Here is a 14,605-nt window from a genome sequence, read left to right as displayed (position 1 = left end):
GGGAAATATTAGAGGCTAGTTGAGAAGCTTATCTACTTGTCTTTGACTCACTAAGACATTACTTATGCAGTGGGGGTGGTGAATCAGCTTATGCATGCCCCCAAGAGTGGGGACTTGGACACTGCCTACCGCATCCTCAAGTACTTAAAGTCCTCTCCAGGGAAAGGTTTGCTTTATGCCAGGCATAGCCACCTAAGAATAGAAGGCTACACTGATGTTGATTGGGCTGGATAAATTTCTACAGGAGATTTACATCAGGCTATTGCACATTTCTGGGTGCCAACCTGATCACAAAGAGGAGCAAAAAACAACCTGTGGTGGCTCGGTCTAGTGCAGAGGCAGAGTTTAGAGCTATGGCTCATGGAGTGTGCGAACTCATCTTGTTAAGAAGGTTGGTCCAAGAGTTAGGATTTAATACTGAGGCACCCACAAGACTTTATTGCGACAACAAGGCTGCCATAAGTAGAGGACACAACCATGTGCAACATAACAAGATAAGGCACATAAAGGTGGACAGACACTTCATCAAAGAAAAAATTGACTCTGGTTACATATGTACACCTTTTGTGAGAACTGGAAATCAGCTGGCCGATATCTTCACAAAAATGGCTCATCCATCATCAGTTCAGTATTCTGGGAATGTATGATATTTATTCTCCAGGTTGAGGGGGAAGTGTTAGAGATTATGTACTAAGGGTAGTTTGGGAACTAGTTACACTACTTGTTCCCTTATATTGCAATTCTTCTTCTTCTGCATATGTAATTCCATATAATATATTAGAGAAGCAATATATGTGTAGGAAAGAATTCTCTCAACACAACATTCTACCCTCAATCTCTCTTCTGCTCTTTCTACCTTCTTCCCTAACCTTCTCACTTCTCTTACTCTCTTGTTCTCTTCCAATCTTTACAGTCTAACTGATATGAGTCCAGGAAATCTTTAAAAGTGAAACTTTAGACATGGATACTGCTATTATTTTGAGGTATCCAGTTGTACAGGTAACATTGTCCCCAAGAATACCGAGATCATAATGTCAATGGCAGTTAGCGTCTATCACTCTACCAAGACCACAGGTCAATTAATGGAGTTGATGAATCTGCTCCCATCCCGAGAGCCCCATGCCGTAGCCGTAGCCATAGCCGTAGCTCTGTCCCATGACCTCCCTCCTTCAGGCAGCCTTTGCTGCCTGAATCCTCTTACCCATAGCCACCTCCTCTCCCCCCTAACCTCCCTCCCAGCCTTAGCCTTAGCCTCAACCTCAACCTCATCCTCCTCCTTCTGAATACCAGACCTGGAGTTCTGTCGTTACCTCAACCACCACCACCTCCTCTACCCCTCCCTCCCCCTTCCCTTCCTCAATTGGCCATAACCTCCATTACCACCTTCCAACCATCCTTGATTCCACCCCTATTGGCCTCTGCCCATCAGGACTTCTCAACGATGAAATACGTAAGTGGAAGAATTGCATTGTAGGAAACTTTCTGAGAAGCAGATCTCCATTCTCCCTGGTCAAATCCTCCCTGTTGAAGCAATGGAAACCAATTTGTTCTGTGACTACCTTCATGCTAGATAATGGGACATTCGTCTTCAACTTCGACTCGGATTCTAACAAATCAACAGCCATTGATGGAAGCCCCTGGTACGTTGGAAAGAAGCCCATTTTTGTGAGGCAATGGGATGCTCAAACTTCATTCTCAAAACCTGAGCTCTCTTCCATCCCTCTTTGGGTGTCTTTCCCCAACCTGCCCCTCCATTTATGGTGTGTCAAAGGACTAAGCATCGTCGGTTCTCTCATCAGAAAACCTCTATACTCAGACTTGAGAACAAAAAAAACGGATAGAATCTCCTTCGCTCGAATTTGTATTGAGATCCAAGCTAGTTCCGATCTCCCTAGGACCGTCACAGTATTGAATAGAAAAGGTCATTCATTTGCAGGTACCCCCGGCTTGCTCCATCTACAAATGTTTTGGACACAAATCTCCCTTGTGTATAAAGGCCGCACCTAATGCTCATCCGCATACCCCTGGAACTGAAGTTACCTAGATTGGTCCCCCTATAATGGAAACTCACACTGATATTGAAGGTCGCATCGATCCCCCTGAAACTGGTTTTGTCTCAAGAACTCGTAATCGGAAAAGGAGAAATCGTAACCATATATTGACAGAATCTGCTTTAGCTCCTCCACCGCCGGACGGAAACCCTAGGTTCTCTTTGCCCTTGATGAAGTCAATATCCGCTGGTCTGTCGTCAACATCTTTACCCAAAGGTCACAACCAATTCTCGGTTCTGGTGTCTATGGATTCTGACACGGTAGCTGATGTTCCGATCTGCCCTAGTGATTCTTCCTCTGTGCACACTCTTCCACTACTGGCTTCTTTACTTCTTGAAGGTCTGACCGATAGCCCTTTGCACCTATATGAATCTGCTCCCATCCCGATACACCCCCTTCCACCTCTGTTACCCCTCCCTGCCTCTGCTAACCTTGCCTCGCCTTCGCCTTCGCCTTCTCTGGCAAACATTCCCAATCCTTCGAGACCCTCCAACCTTTTATCCTTGGCCTAACCAACTCGGCCTAGCCTTGAACCGCCATTTATACCCTTAAACCAATTCCTTCCGGTTCAATTGCCAAACCAATTTTCAAAATATCCATCGGACCATCCACTTTATCCTGGTAACCTATATAACCCGACCCACCCTCTTAACCAACCTTCTAACCCTATTACCCAACAACTCACCCGACTCAACCATCCAACCATTCTCTTGTCCCTTCTACCGATTCCGACCCTTTACCCGACACTTTTAACCCATCAAACCCTCCTCCACACGATGTTGTTCTCTCTCGGTCTCCTCCTGCTAATCAAGGGCACTCGCTCTTTTCATTGCCGCCCATTGCCGTCGCCTCTCCGTTCTAGCTGACTCCCTTAAGTGCTAAGGCCAGTTGCTACTTCAACAACCTTGCTCCGCTCGATGCCGCTGCCGCTGTTGCTGACATCTTGATTCCTGCCACTGCCGTCGTTGCTGACATCTCGACTCCTGCCGACATCCTTCTACCGCCAACCTTGGCTGATGCCTCGCACCCTGCTGAACCTACTACTAAAAATGCGGTCATCTTTGAAACTCACTCTAGCCTGCTGCCACGTCTACCTCAACCAACCTTGGAAGGTCTTCAAGCTTTTCCCTCTCCATTGCATTTGGCCTCAGAAGGCCCCCACTGTACTCTGGAATCGTTGACTACACATAGACCCTTTGTTGACATTGCTGCTGCTCCCGGTACATTACCTGACCTCTCCATTGCTGGGAACCCAACCATTTTGCCTATTGATGCCACTGTTGACATCACCAATACTCTGTAGTGCTCCTCTGCTATAGTCAACCTGAATGTGTCCAGCCAATCCTATTTGGTTCCCTGGACACCAACCTTACTGAGACCCCTGATCACCAACACCAAAACCACCCCACTTCTAGCAACCCATCGCCCAACACCATCACCAAATCCTCCACTTTAAACTTAAAAAGGAAGAAACCCAAAGTCTCAATCATGACCACCAGATCATCAAACAACCCCACCACCATTCCTGTCATTGGCTACAGTCGTAGAACTTCTTCTCATTCAGGCCTCCCTAACCCCAACACCCCTTGCAGCTCTTCCAAGCGTTCGTTGCCCTCTCGTCCCAATTCCAAATGATTCCTTGGACCATTTGGAATGTCCGTGGTCATAATTCCTCGGCTAAGCAAGCGGAGATCAAATCTCTTATTCGCTCCTCTAAGTCCAACTTCTGCCGTCTCCTGGAGACTAAGGTCTTGGAACCCAATGCTTCTCGCATTGCTTCTTCGGTTGCTCCCTCTTAGTCCTTTCTTGCCAACTATTTGCATAGTCCTAATGGAAGGACCTGGATTCTTTGGGACCCCTCCTTTCTCAACATCACTTACCTCTCCTCCTCTGCTCAAGCTATCCACATCTCCATTTCCCACCATTCTGGTCCCTTCATTTGCTTCCTCTCCATCATTTATGCCCACAACCGAGCCTCCCTCCGTCTCCCCCCTCTGGGATGACCTTCTTTCCTTCTCCAACACTGTTGGCTCCAATTCCTGGGGCATTTCTGGAGACTTCAATGTTATCAGGTTCAGCCATGAAAAGCTTGGGGGTAACCCCATTGATTCTCAGGCCGTGGATTCTTTCAATAATTGTATTGAAGATCTTAACCTCACTGACCTTAGATGGTCTGAGACTAAGCTAACCTGGCACAATAGAAGAGCCAAAAATCTCCGAGTGGCCTGCAAGCTTGATAGGGCCCTACTTACTAAAGCTTGGCTAAATTCCTACCCCTCCTCTCAAGTTCGCTTCGGCCTCCCTGGGATCTCTGACCATAGCCCCATCTCAATTTATATTCTTCCTTTCCGCTCCTTTGGGCCTAAGCCTTTCAAGTTCTTTGACATGTGGATCTCCCACCCAGACTTCCATTCTCGTCCATAATGTCTGGAATAGCCACACCCCTAACTCCTCTTCCCCTCTCATTGTGTTCGCCAATAAGCTCAAGAGTGTGAAACTTGCCTTATAACTCTGGAACTCCGCTACCCTTGGGAACATCTCCTCTCGAGTTTTTCTTGGTCGGGATAATCTCCACTCTGTCCAAGCCAGGCTTCATCATGACCCCTTCAACCCTACCCTTACCGACGAAGAGAAAATGGCTACCTCCGCTCTCTCAGGTCCTTGACCAGGAAAAGAGCTTCCTTTGTCCAAAAGCTCGTATCAAATGGCTTGACTTGGGTGATTCTAATTCGGCTTATTTCCATCGCTCCCTCAAAGCTAGGAATAATGCCAATTCCATCCCAATGCTTACCTCCTCCTCTGGGATCAACAAATAAAAATAGGAAATTATGGACCCAAATCACTGTTCACACGAACAATGTCGTGTGTCCATGTAAACAGTAACTCATGAACAGTGTTTTTCCCTGAATTTTATTACTGTTCTCTTCTTCTTAATGATATGATCTACATCATTTAAAAAAAAAAATGCCAAAAGTTTTTTAAGATTGTGGTTCCTTTATTGTTTAATTTTTATCCTGCATAATATTTTCTGGGTTAGTATTTCAAATAGTTTTGTTATTTTGTAATTACTAAACTGAAATTATTTGCTGGCAGCCTGACCTTGAGTAGGTCAATCCTCCAATCTATGTACTTGTTCTGGTCAAGCATCTTTGCCCTTCCTGTCTCTGTCATTAAACCGATTCCTCTAAATTCCTCAGACCCTTAACCTGAGAAAAGGTTTGCCTCCCTAAAGCCGAAGGTGGTCTAGGGATTAGAAGAATCAAAAACACCAACTCTGTTGGAATCCTCAAGCTTACCTGGAAGATTGTGTCCAAACATAAGAGTATATGGGTAGACTGGATTTACTCTGGTCTTCTCAAATCTAACTCCCTTTAGACTGCTCCCTCCATCTCTAATGCTTCCTGGATTTGGGCCAAGATCCTTGACCATAAACCCCTGGCCCTCTCTGCCATCTCCTTCAAGATTGGTACTGGCCAATCCATCTCCCTATGGAAGGACCCATGGCATCTTGCAGGCATCCTCTATCACATCCTTCCCCCCAGAGTCATTTACTCTTCGGGCCTCTCTTCTAGTGCCTTAGTCTCCTCTATCCTCTCCCCCCACCGGCTGGTCCCCTCCCACCTCTCCTCCCCTTTTTGACCTAAAGACCTCCCTCCCCCCTTCCTCCTGGCTATAGAGGAAGGATAGACAAATGTATCTGGCTTCCCTCCTCAAATCGTGTTTTCTCTTCCGCCTCCGCCTGGTCTTTCATCCGAACCCCCTCCCCGGTTGTCCCCTGGCACAAGGTAGTTTGGTTTAAAGGGCATTTCCCCGCCATAGTTTCACACTCTGGCGATGCCTTTCAAACTACCTCCCCACCCAAACATTCCTCATCCATCGTCATATCCCACCCAACCCTGCCTGTAGCCTCTACCCCTTGGGAATTGAGGATATCCCCCACCTCTTCTTCTCTTGCCCCCTTTCCTCCCTCATATGGTCTAATGTCCAGTCCAAATGCTGGCCGACTAGAAGATCCATTCTTCCTTTTCACGGGGAGTGGAACTGGATAGATATGACCTTCTCGGGTTCTTCCATTTGTGATTCCATTGGAAATTAGCTTTTGCCGCCACCATTAACCACCTTTGGATAGAGCGCAACATCCGTAGATGGACTTCCAAATCCCGTTCTCCGGATAAGATTTGGAAAGCTATCTACTTCGATGTCACGTCTAAAGCTTCATTCCTTTATACCTGCCCGATCCATGTACACCAAGAAATTCTCTCATTATTGCCTCTTAGAACTTGCAGGGATGTTTGAGCATGCTCATTTTGTTGTTTTCTTTTCCTTGCTTTGGCCTCTGGCCTTTATTTTGTTTGTTGGCCTTCGGCCTGTGTTTTGTTAGTTGGCTAAGGCCTCTCACTCCCCTCTTACCTCCCCTTGTATATTCTTCTTCTCGGTAATGAATTATTTATTCATCAAAAAAAAAATAATGGAGGTGATTAATTGAAAGATGAAAATAAGAAAACAATTTAAATGACAATACCAGCTGCTGTGAACATATAAATCTCCTATCACCAATTATGGTAAAATAAATGAGCATGCCATTGAAGAGATCAAACACATAATTTCATATCCCAAAGCAAGAAACAGAAAACGATATTACTATTAGACTATGGAGAAGTTAAAAAAAAACAAAAAAAACAAAAAACACTACTAGTTTACCCTTGTCCTGATACTGGTGAACCCACCATTGTTTGCAGTTGAAACAACACCTAAAGAGGATGAAGAGAAAGGAATTCAGAGATACAAATCTATCTACATATTCTGTAGAAAACTAATACACACAAACAGGATAAGTAGAGATGTATAAACCTTTGAAAAGACCAGTAGGTCCACCATTTTCTCCGCCAGTTGGATCTACTTGAAATGTACTTCTACTAACTCCTCCCATGACGACGTCATCTAAGGCACCCCAAGGAAGCTCCCTAGATAACTTATCTGCATGAAAAATATCACTGAAATAGATCCATAGAGGAGATAGAAGAATTGGTTATTGGGAATAAATTTTTGTGCAATGAACAGATTATAAAGAGAAGAAGAATTTTTAACTACTTTTGCAGCTATGAACAATCTAGAGAGCTATGGCTAAGTTGTAATAAAGCCAAGCTGCATGCTATTCCAAAGGCTGACTCGTGTCAGATCCAGGGCTGTACTATTCAAGTTCAAGCTGGGACAATTTCTCCTGCGACTCAACCAAGTCTCAACAATTTTGGCCGAGTCAAGACTGACTCATGTCAGATCCAGGGCTACATTAGTCACTTGATTAAAAAAAAGGATGTACCCAAAGCACGAAGCTCCCGCCACTGCGGGGTCTGGGGAGGGTCATAATGTATGCAGCTTTACCCCCGCAGAGAGGCTGTTTCCCGACTTAACCCACGAGCTAGTAAGGTTGCATAGAGGCCAACTCTCTACTCACATGATTGTGTATCTAAAATAAATTGGAGAAGTGTACACCTCTCAACAGAATGATAGGATACTCTACAACTTAAATTTATATAGAAGGTTCCAAAATTTCACGAACTTCAAGGTTTCTTAGCTTAAAGAATCCTTTTGTATGAAATAGGTCTTTTGAATTTCTACAATAATACATCTATTAATTTTGTCCGACAGCCCACATGTTGACCTATATGTCTCCCAACAGTCAAATAACAAACCTTCAAATCCAAAGAGCAATTTTCCATTTCGAAGTCCAACACATGTCTTTACAGCATTGATCAAATTTTACATCCCAATGTACTCAACCATTTCTGGTGAATCACCTTTTATCTACTTGCAACAAGTAAAACACAGATTCAAGTTAGAATATTAACTCTAAAGAATACAACAGAAATTGGAAAGCAAACGAAAGCACCAAAATCAAACTTTCTATTAATCTACTCCTGACACATAATATATGCAATCATTTGACCACCTCTGGTTCAAAGAACTTGATTCCCTGCACCATACCAGGAGACCAAAATGTCAAGAACAGAAAAAAAGAACACATAAAATGATAGAAGTCAATAAACAGTTTGTAGATCCCTAAATTTTATTTCAAATTTCCACAGAAAATAGATCATAGTTGTCACATCATCTAGGAGACCCAAGGCGTTGGAGGGGGCCTGGATGCAAGGCAACATCAACAAGGCACCTGGACACCGAGCGACGCCTTGGCAACTATGAAATAGGTAGTAATGCAATCAAAGATTTATATGAAGATCAGGGTGCAGATTATATCAATGCGATACCAATCCAAAGTGGTTTTGGATTGGCAATCGACAGAAAGGATCAGCTGTTGTATTGGCCAATCTAGTATTAAAAAAAAAAATAAAAAAACCAGAACTTTGGCCCACCCTAACCCAATCCCAATCACTCTTTTAACCATGACTATAATGAATATGACAGAGCTTAAGGCATACTTGGCTGTATTTTGCCCTATCAGGAGTGTCCTCTTCCTTTGGGCCAACGATGACAGAAGCTGCATTGATGACTTTCCTCACACCTTTGAAGTACTCAGGAAGAAGAGTGCTTTCCTTAGTAATGTCTCCAACAATCTGGGGGAAAAGGAAGAAGAAAACAAGCTCAGAACTATATTCAAACAATGAATAAATTGGTAGACTTATAACTTTCGTATTTTCTTTTCTCAAGTCATCGGGGAGAACTGTTGAGAACATCCCCTTTCGGATTGAGTTCTATGATAACACTTGTCACGCTCAAAAAACGGCACAAATCCGTGGAGCCCCTAAGGTTGGGCAAGACACGGGAGAGGCATTGTGGGGGCATGTTCTTTAGTCCAACATCAACTAGGGGGAAGAGACTAGGCTAGTTGATAACCTCAAGCACCTCTTCCATGGTCACGACGCGTTTTAAAGCTGTGAAGCCCATGGGCCAAAGCAGACAATATCATGCCAAAGGTAAGGGTGATGTAGATCAAACCGTTAAAAGAGAGGGTTCAATGCTGGCCCAAGCAATCCACCTCTTGGACAGTCCACCTCTTGGATAGTCCAGTCTTAGGCACTCCACCTCTTGGGAGGACAGTTTTGGACAGCTTGTAGAACCTCCAAGTCTTCACCAACCAGCCCTAAAGTCTTCACAATCAGCCTCCAAAGTCTCTACTAAAGTCAATAAGGGAGGCTTAGCTTATCTACATTTAGCCTATAAATATGGATCCATTGTAAGCTTGTAGGAGACTGGAAATGAATGAAACTCTTGAGGTGTTTGCTTGCAAACCTGTTGTCTGAGAGAGACTGTGAGATCAGCTGAGAGAGCTGAGGATGAGGGACCCAGGCTGAGAGAGCCACCCCTATCCCCTCTATCCCCATCCTCTTCTATCCACAACCTATCTTCTTCTTTTTTTTGTTATTTTCCCTACAGCTTATGTTAGTTCTTTAAGTTCTTTAGTCTCAGTTGACTCTGTTTTCATATCTAATATTATTCAGGAATTGTTATCTCTTGTAAGGGCCTATTATGGGAAATTTCTGAATCTTATTATATCTAAGTATTGGGGGGCTGTTTTCTTACACTTTGTTGGATTTTACATATCTTGTAATCAGTCCTACTATTGTTGTTTTGTGATCCTGCCTGGGGTTAAGTCCCTTGTGACTTGACTCTACATTAACTTAATTCCTGAATACTAGATCTGGAAAATATAAAATCAAGCTTGATGCTAGCCTTCAAATGTTAGTAACAATCCCCAAACAAAGCTAGACTAACATAAGCTATAGGGTTAATGTAGAGTCAAGTTGACTTAACCCCAGGCAAGATCACAGAACAACAATAGTAGGACTGATTACAAGATATGTCAAATCCAACAAAGTGTAAGAAAACAGGCCCCCAATATTTAGATACAATAAGATTCAGAAATTTCCTATAATAGAACCTTACAAGAGATAACAATTCCTGAATAATATTAGATTTGAAAACAGAGTCAACTAAGACTAAAGAACTTAAAGAACTAACATAAGCTATAGGAAAATAACAAAAAAAAAGAAGATAGGTTGTGGATAGAAGAGGATGGGGATAGAGGGGATAGAGGGGATAGGGGTGGCTCTCTCAGCCTGTGTTTCTCACCCTCAGCTCTCTCAGTTGATCTCATAGACAACAGGTTTGCAAGCAAACACCTCAAGAGTTTCATTCATTTTTTAGTCTCCTACAAGCTTACAATGGATCCATATTTATAAGCTAAATGTAGATAAGATAAGCCTCCCTTATTGACTTTAGTAGAGACTTTGGAGGCTGATTGTGAAGACTTTAGGGCTGGTTGGTGAAGACTTTAGGGCTGGTTGGTGAAGACTTGCCACCCCTATCCCCTCTATCCCCATCCTCTTCTAGCCACAACCTATCTTCTTTTTTTTTTCTGTTATTTTCCCTATAGCTTATGTTAGTTCTTTAAGTTATTTAGTCTCAATTGACTCTGTTTTCAGATCTAATATTATTCAGGAATTGTTATCTCTTGTAAGGGTCTATTATGGAAAATTTCTGAATCTTAGTGTATCTAAATATTGGGGGGCTGTTTTCTTACACTTTGTTGGATTTTACATATCTTGTAATCAGTCCTACTATTGTTGTTCTGTGATCCTGCCTAGACCCTTGTGACTTGACTCTACATTAACTTGGTATCAGAGCCTAGCCAGAGCAAGGATGGAGCCACGTGATTTTCGTGGGGAACTTTCTTCATGCATCTTCCTTCAACGGGTAGATGACTTGGGCATGTAGTTTGACAACTACAACTTGACAGAGATGCAACGACTTCAATATGTTCGCTCCCAGATGAGTGATCATGTTCGAATACGATAGAAATTCTGTGAAAGACAACTTCAAGCTCAAGGATATGAGCCTAGAACATGGGAAGAGAAGCAGTATGAGTTGGCAGGCATGTACTTATCAAAGCATGAACGAAGGATGTATTTCCCTCCGCCAGATTTCCAAAAGCCACCCACACTTGACAATAGCATGAAGGAATCATCGGCCATTATTGCAAAGGAGCAACAAGAGAAGACACCTCTGACCAGTGAACTAGAGTCAAAAGTTGAGTTTAGTGTTAAAAGAATTTCAGCCATTCCTATTGTTGACGAAGAACTAGTCATTGATGTTCCCATCAACGAGACTCATGTGGAAGAATTCAAAAGCAACAAGGTTACCACAATGGACAAAGAGATCGAATCCGAAGAAATCAGTGCTACAACAACTATGGTGATTATGGACAGCCAAACAGAAGATCCTAAAGGGCTCGAGATTCTAGTAATGGTTAACGAAACTAGAGAGGAGACTGTGAATGATAGGGACAAAGGACTTGAAGAACCTATGATTGAAGAAGAGCAAGTAGAGGTCATGCTAGAAGACGATCCTATGGATACATCTGAAGACCTTGAAGTTGAGCGTGTGGAGTTCATCATCCCTTTGAAGTACCTTGAAGAACATCAACCGAGCCTACATGACAACATCCGTATGATCAAAGTGTTACCTGAAATGTTCTACAGCTTGAAGAGGGATGTGCACCATGCTATAATTACCCTTGCACCCTACAAAATTCGAGGATGAATTTTTTCTAAGAGAGGGCGAGTTGATGTAGATCAAACAGTTAAAAGAGAGGGTTCAATGCTGGCCCAAGCAGTCCACCTCTTGGATAGTCTAGTCTTAGGCACTCCACCTCTTGGGAGGACAGTTTTGGACAGCTTGTAGAGCCTCCAAGTCTTCACCAACCAGCCCTAAAGTCTTCACAATCAACCTCCAAAGTCTCTACTAAAGTCAATAAGGGAGGTTTAGCTTATCTACATTTAGCCTATAAATATGGATCCATTGTGAGCTTGTAGAAGACTGGAAATGAATGAAACTCTTGAGGAGTTTGCTTGCAAACCTGTTGTCTGAGAGAGACTGTGAGATTAGCTGAGGGAGCTGAGGGTGAGAGACCCAGGATGAGAGAGCCATCCCTATCCCCTCTATCCCCATCCTCTTCTATCCACAATCTATCTTCTTTTTTTTTTTTTTTTTTTTTTTTTGTCATTTTCCCTAAAGCTTCTGTTAGTTCTTTAAGTTCTTTAGTCTCAGTTGACTCTGTTTTCAGATCTTATATTATTCAGAAATTGTTATCTCTTGTATGGGTCTATTATGGGAAATTTCTGAATCTTATTGTATCTAAATATTCAGGGGCTGTTTTCTTACACTTTGTTGGATTTTACATATCTTGTAATCAGTCCTACTATTGTTGTTCTGTGATCCTGCCTGTGGTTAAGTCCCTTGTGACTTGACTCTACATTAAAGGGGATAGGTCGTTACAACACTAATAAAGAGAAGCCTGCCCAAGTTGACTGCCAAAAGGTACCATCAAGTAGAAAAAAAAAATCAGAATTCCAAAGAGTGTCGAACTAATATAGTTTTTTTGTTTTTGGATGAATAAACTAATACACTTTTTAATCGAAGATAACATATCAAGAATTTCCAAAACAATAGGAACTCATTATTCTAGATATATATATACCATTCACAATATATATGAGCATAATTTAACAAACCTAGAATCTGGAATTAGTACCTGCCCAAGAGTCAGGAGACAAGACAGAAATTGAGAGAGAGGAAGAAATGAGACTGCAAGGAGAGGAGCAGTTGATCGATTTAGCTAGCTCCCACAATCGTCTACTAATAGCAATGAAAAATAGTTACAATGCATAGAAGTCCTGGCAGAAATAAAAAGTAAAATCCTAATCTAACTAGGAAAGAGATACTAGTCTGTCTAGGAGAGCAATACAAATAGGAAACTAAAGACATAAAACGAGAGGACACTCCCCCTATTGAGGTAGACAACAAAAATAATTGTACCACTATGGGTTGACTAGATACTCCCATGGTACCAAACTTAACACAGGAAAATGTTGCCTGTGGCCCAAATTGCCACATCAAAATAACTGTTTTATCAGTTGTGTAGGTTCACGCATGGATTAGAGGTGGTCAAAGAAACCACAACTTCTTTGATGGAAGGAAGTTGAGGATAGTGACTTTATATACAACATTGGTCCCTAGTTACGAGTAGGCAACAGAAGGATACCATCAATCTTCTGCCTGAGATTCCTGTAGAAACCAGTAACCATTCTTGTTCGGCTAACCTTGAATTGTTAAGTGGTTGAAGATTGCAGCGAACTGTTAAAGTGAGACAAGCAGCCATCACATTAGACATCATGATAGGAGTTCTAGGACCTAATGGAGGCATGCATATCTCCTTCTTTGTCAATTTATTTCTGCATAAGCAGGAAACTGTATCTGTTGTTCCAAGGTTGTCACAGAGAGGGGAGGGGCGAATCAGTGACCTCCAAAAACTCTTCCAAAATTCAACCCTTATTCTGACCGGCTGTACTTGGCACTGAAGTTAACTGATGATGTAGACTGTCAAGCTATCAAACCCAATTGGCCAGCACAAGCCGTAATTACCAATCACATTCAATTTGTGCAACCCAACCTCACTACCACAAAGTGGCTAGGCCTGCCAGGGTATGCACACCCACTCTGCAACTCCAAATATTTAAGAAGATAAAATCACATAGAGACAATTTTTACGTGGTTCAGCTAAGAATCCTATGTCCACGGAGCAATGCCTTGATCAGGAGCACCCAACCTTGCTTCCACCCTTGCTACAACGAAGGAGGGATACAACCCCAATACTAATAGGCTATAACCTAATAGGTTTACAATGATAGAATAAAATAAAGCATTGAATAATCCAATGGTAAAATTGGATGACTACACATTATTGAAATAACCACAACAAGCACATGAATAAAAATTATAATAATTAATTTAATCAAATTAAATTGGGTTTGCTAGACGCCCATCAAATGTAAACAATCCAACAGTTGTTACTCAGGCATCGTGGCTATGGTATTTTATCATGGATCTCAAGATTGTTTTATCCATTGAGAGGCCGATACGAATCTTCCATGACAACATCGCAATAGTACAATTCTCTAACAACACATGCTCTTTGAGCCGGTGTAGACATATAAGGATTGTTAAAGAAGATGTTCAGGATCATCGAGTAGTGATTGTACAAATTGATACTAAGGAAATTATGGTTGACCCTTTCGCATAAGGGCATCCACCCAAAGTATTTGTGGAGCATGTGGGTCAATATACGATCCACTAAATGATTATGTCTTACACCCGAACCCAAATCCCGTCTAATTTAAACTTTTAATAATAGGGGTCACACCGGAGAGTGTCAACACTGGTGAACTGTGGATAGCAACCGTCTATTGCTTGGAAGAACGGAATGACCCCTCGTGCCAGCATAGATGTTGCTGGTCAAACTGGAAGGGATTCAAACCTCCTAAGCCTCAGTGGTAAGAGATCAAACACCCCTTCACTTGACCTTGCCTGCATGATAGACACTCCCCCCTTATAACCATACACAAGCCCCTAGAGAATCAATCTAGGCATAGGCAAAAGGGTTGGAAACCAGATAAGTTCAGCTATAAGAATTGTCCACCGGTAGATCCCATCGGTTGGACAGTGACCCACCGGTGACCATCAACCGATGGGTCTTGTTG

The 14,605-nt window shown here is 42.6% G+C and overlaps 2 long non-coding RNA genes across 2 annotated transcripts in view; one reads left to right on the top strand and one right to left on the bottom strand.

The window, feature by feature from the left end:
- Positions 1 to 14,605, top strand: part of LOC122089465 — a 66,156-nt gene that overhangs the window by 47,844 nt on the left and 3,707 nt on the right. The window lies entirely within an intron of this gene.
- LOC122089464 lies at positions 6,659 to 12,720 on the bottom strand. Its single transcript, XR_006143330.1, has 6 exons — positions 12,601 to 12,720; positions 8,489 to 8,623; positions 8,002 to 8,025; positions 7,745 to 7,856; positions 6,903 to 7,028; positions 6,659 to 6,802 (listed from the first exon to the last, which is right to left on the bottom strand). It is a non-coding gene; the product is annotated as an uncharacterized LOC122089464 (long non-coding RNA).

The sequence above is a fragment of the Macadamia integrifolia genome, chromosome 9 (genome assembly GCF_013358625.1).
Source record: "Macadamia integrifolia cultivar HAES 741 chromosome 9, SCU_Mint_v3, whole genome shotgun sequence".
Taxonomy (NCBI): Eukaryota; Viridiplantae; Streptophyta; class Magnoliopsida; order Proteales; family Proteaceae; genus Macadamia; species Macadamia integrifolia.
Note: the sequence above shows the minus strand (reverse complement) of the source record. Positions and strands in the feature narration are given on the sequence as shown.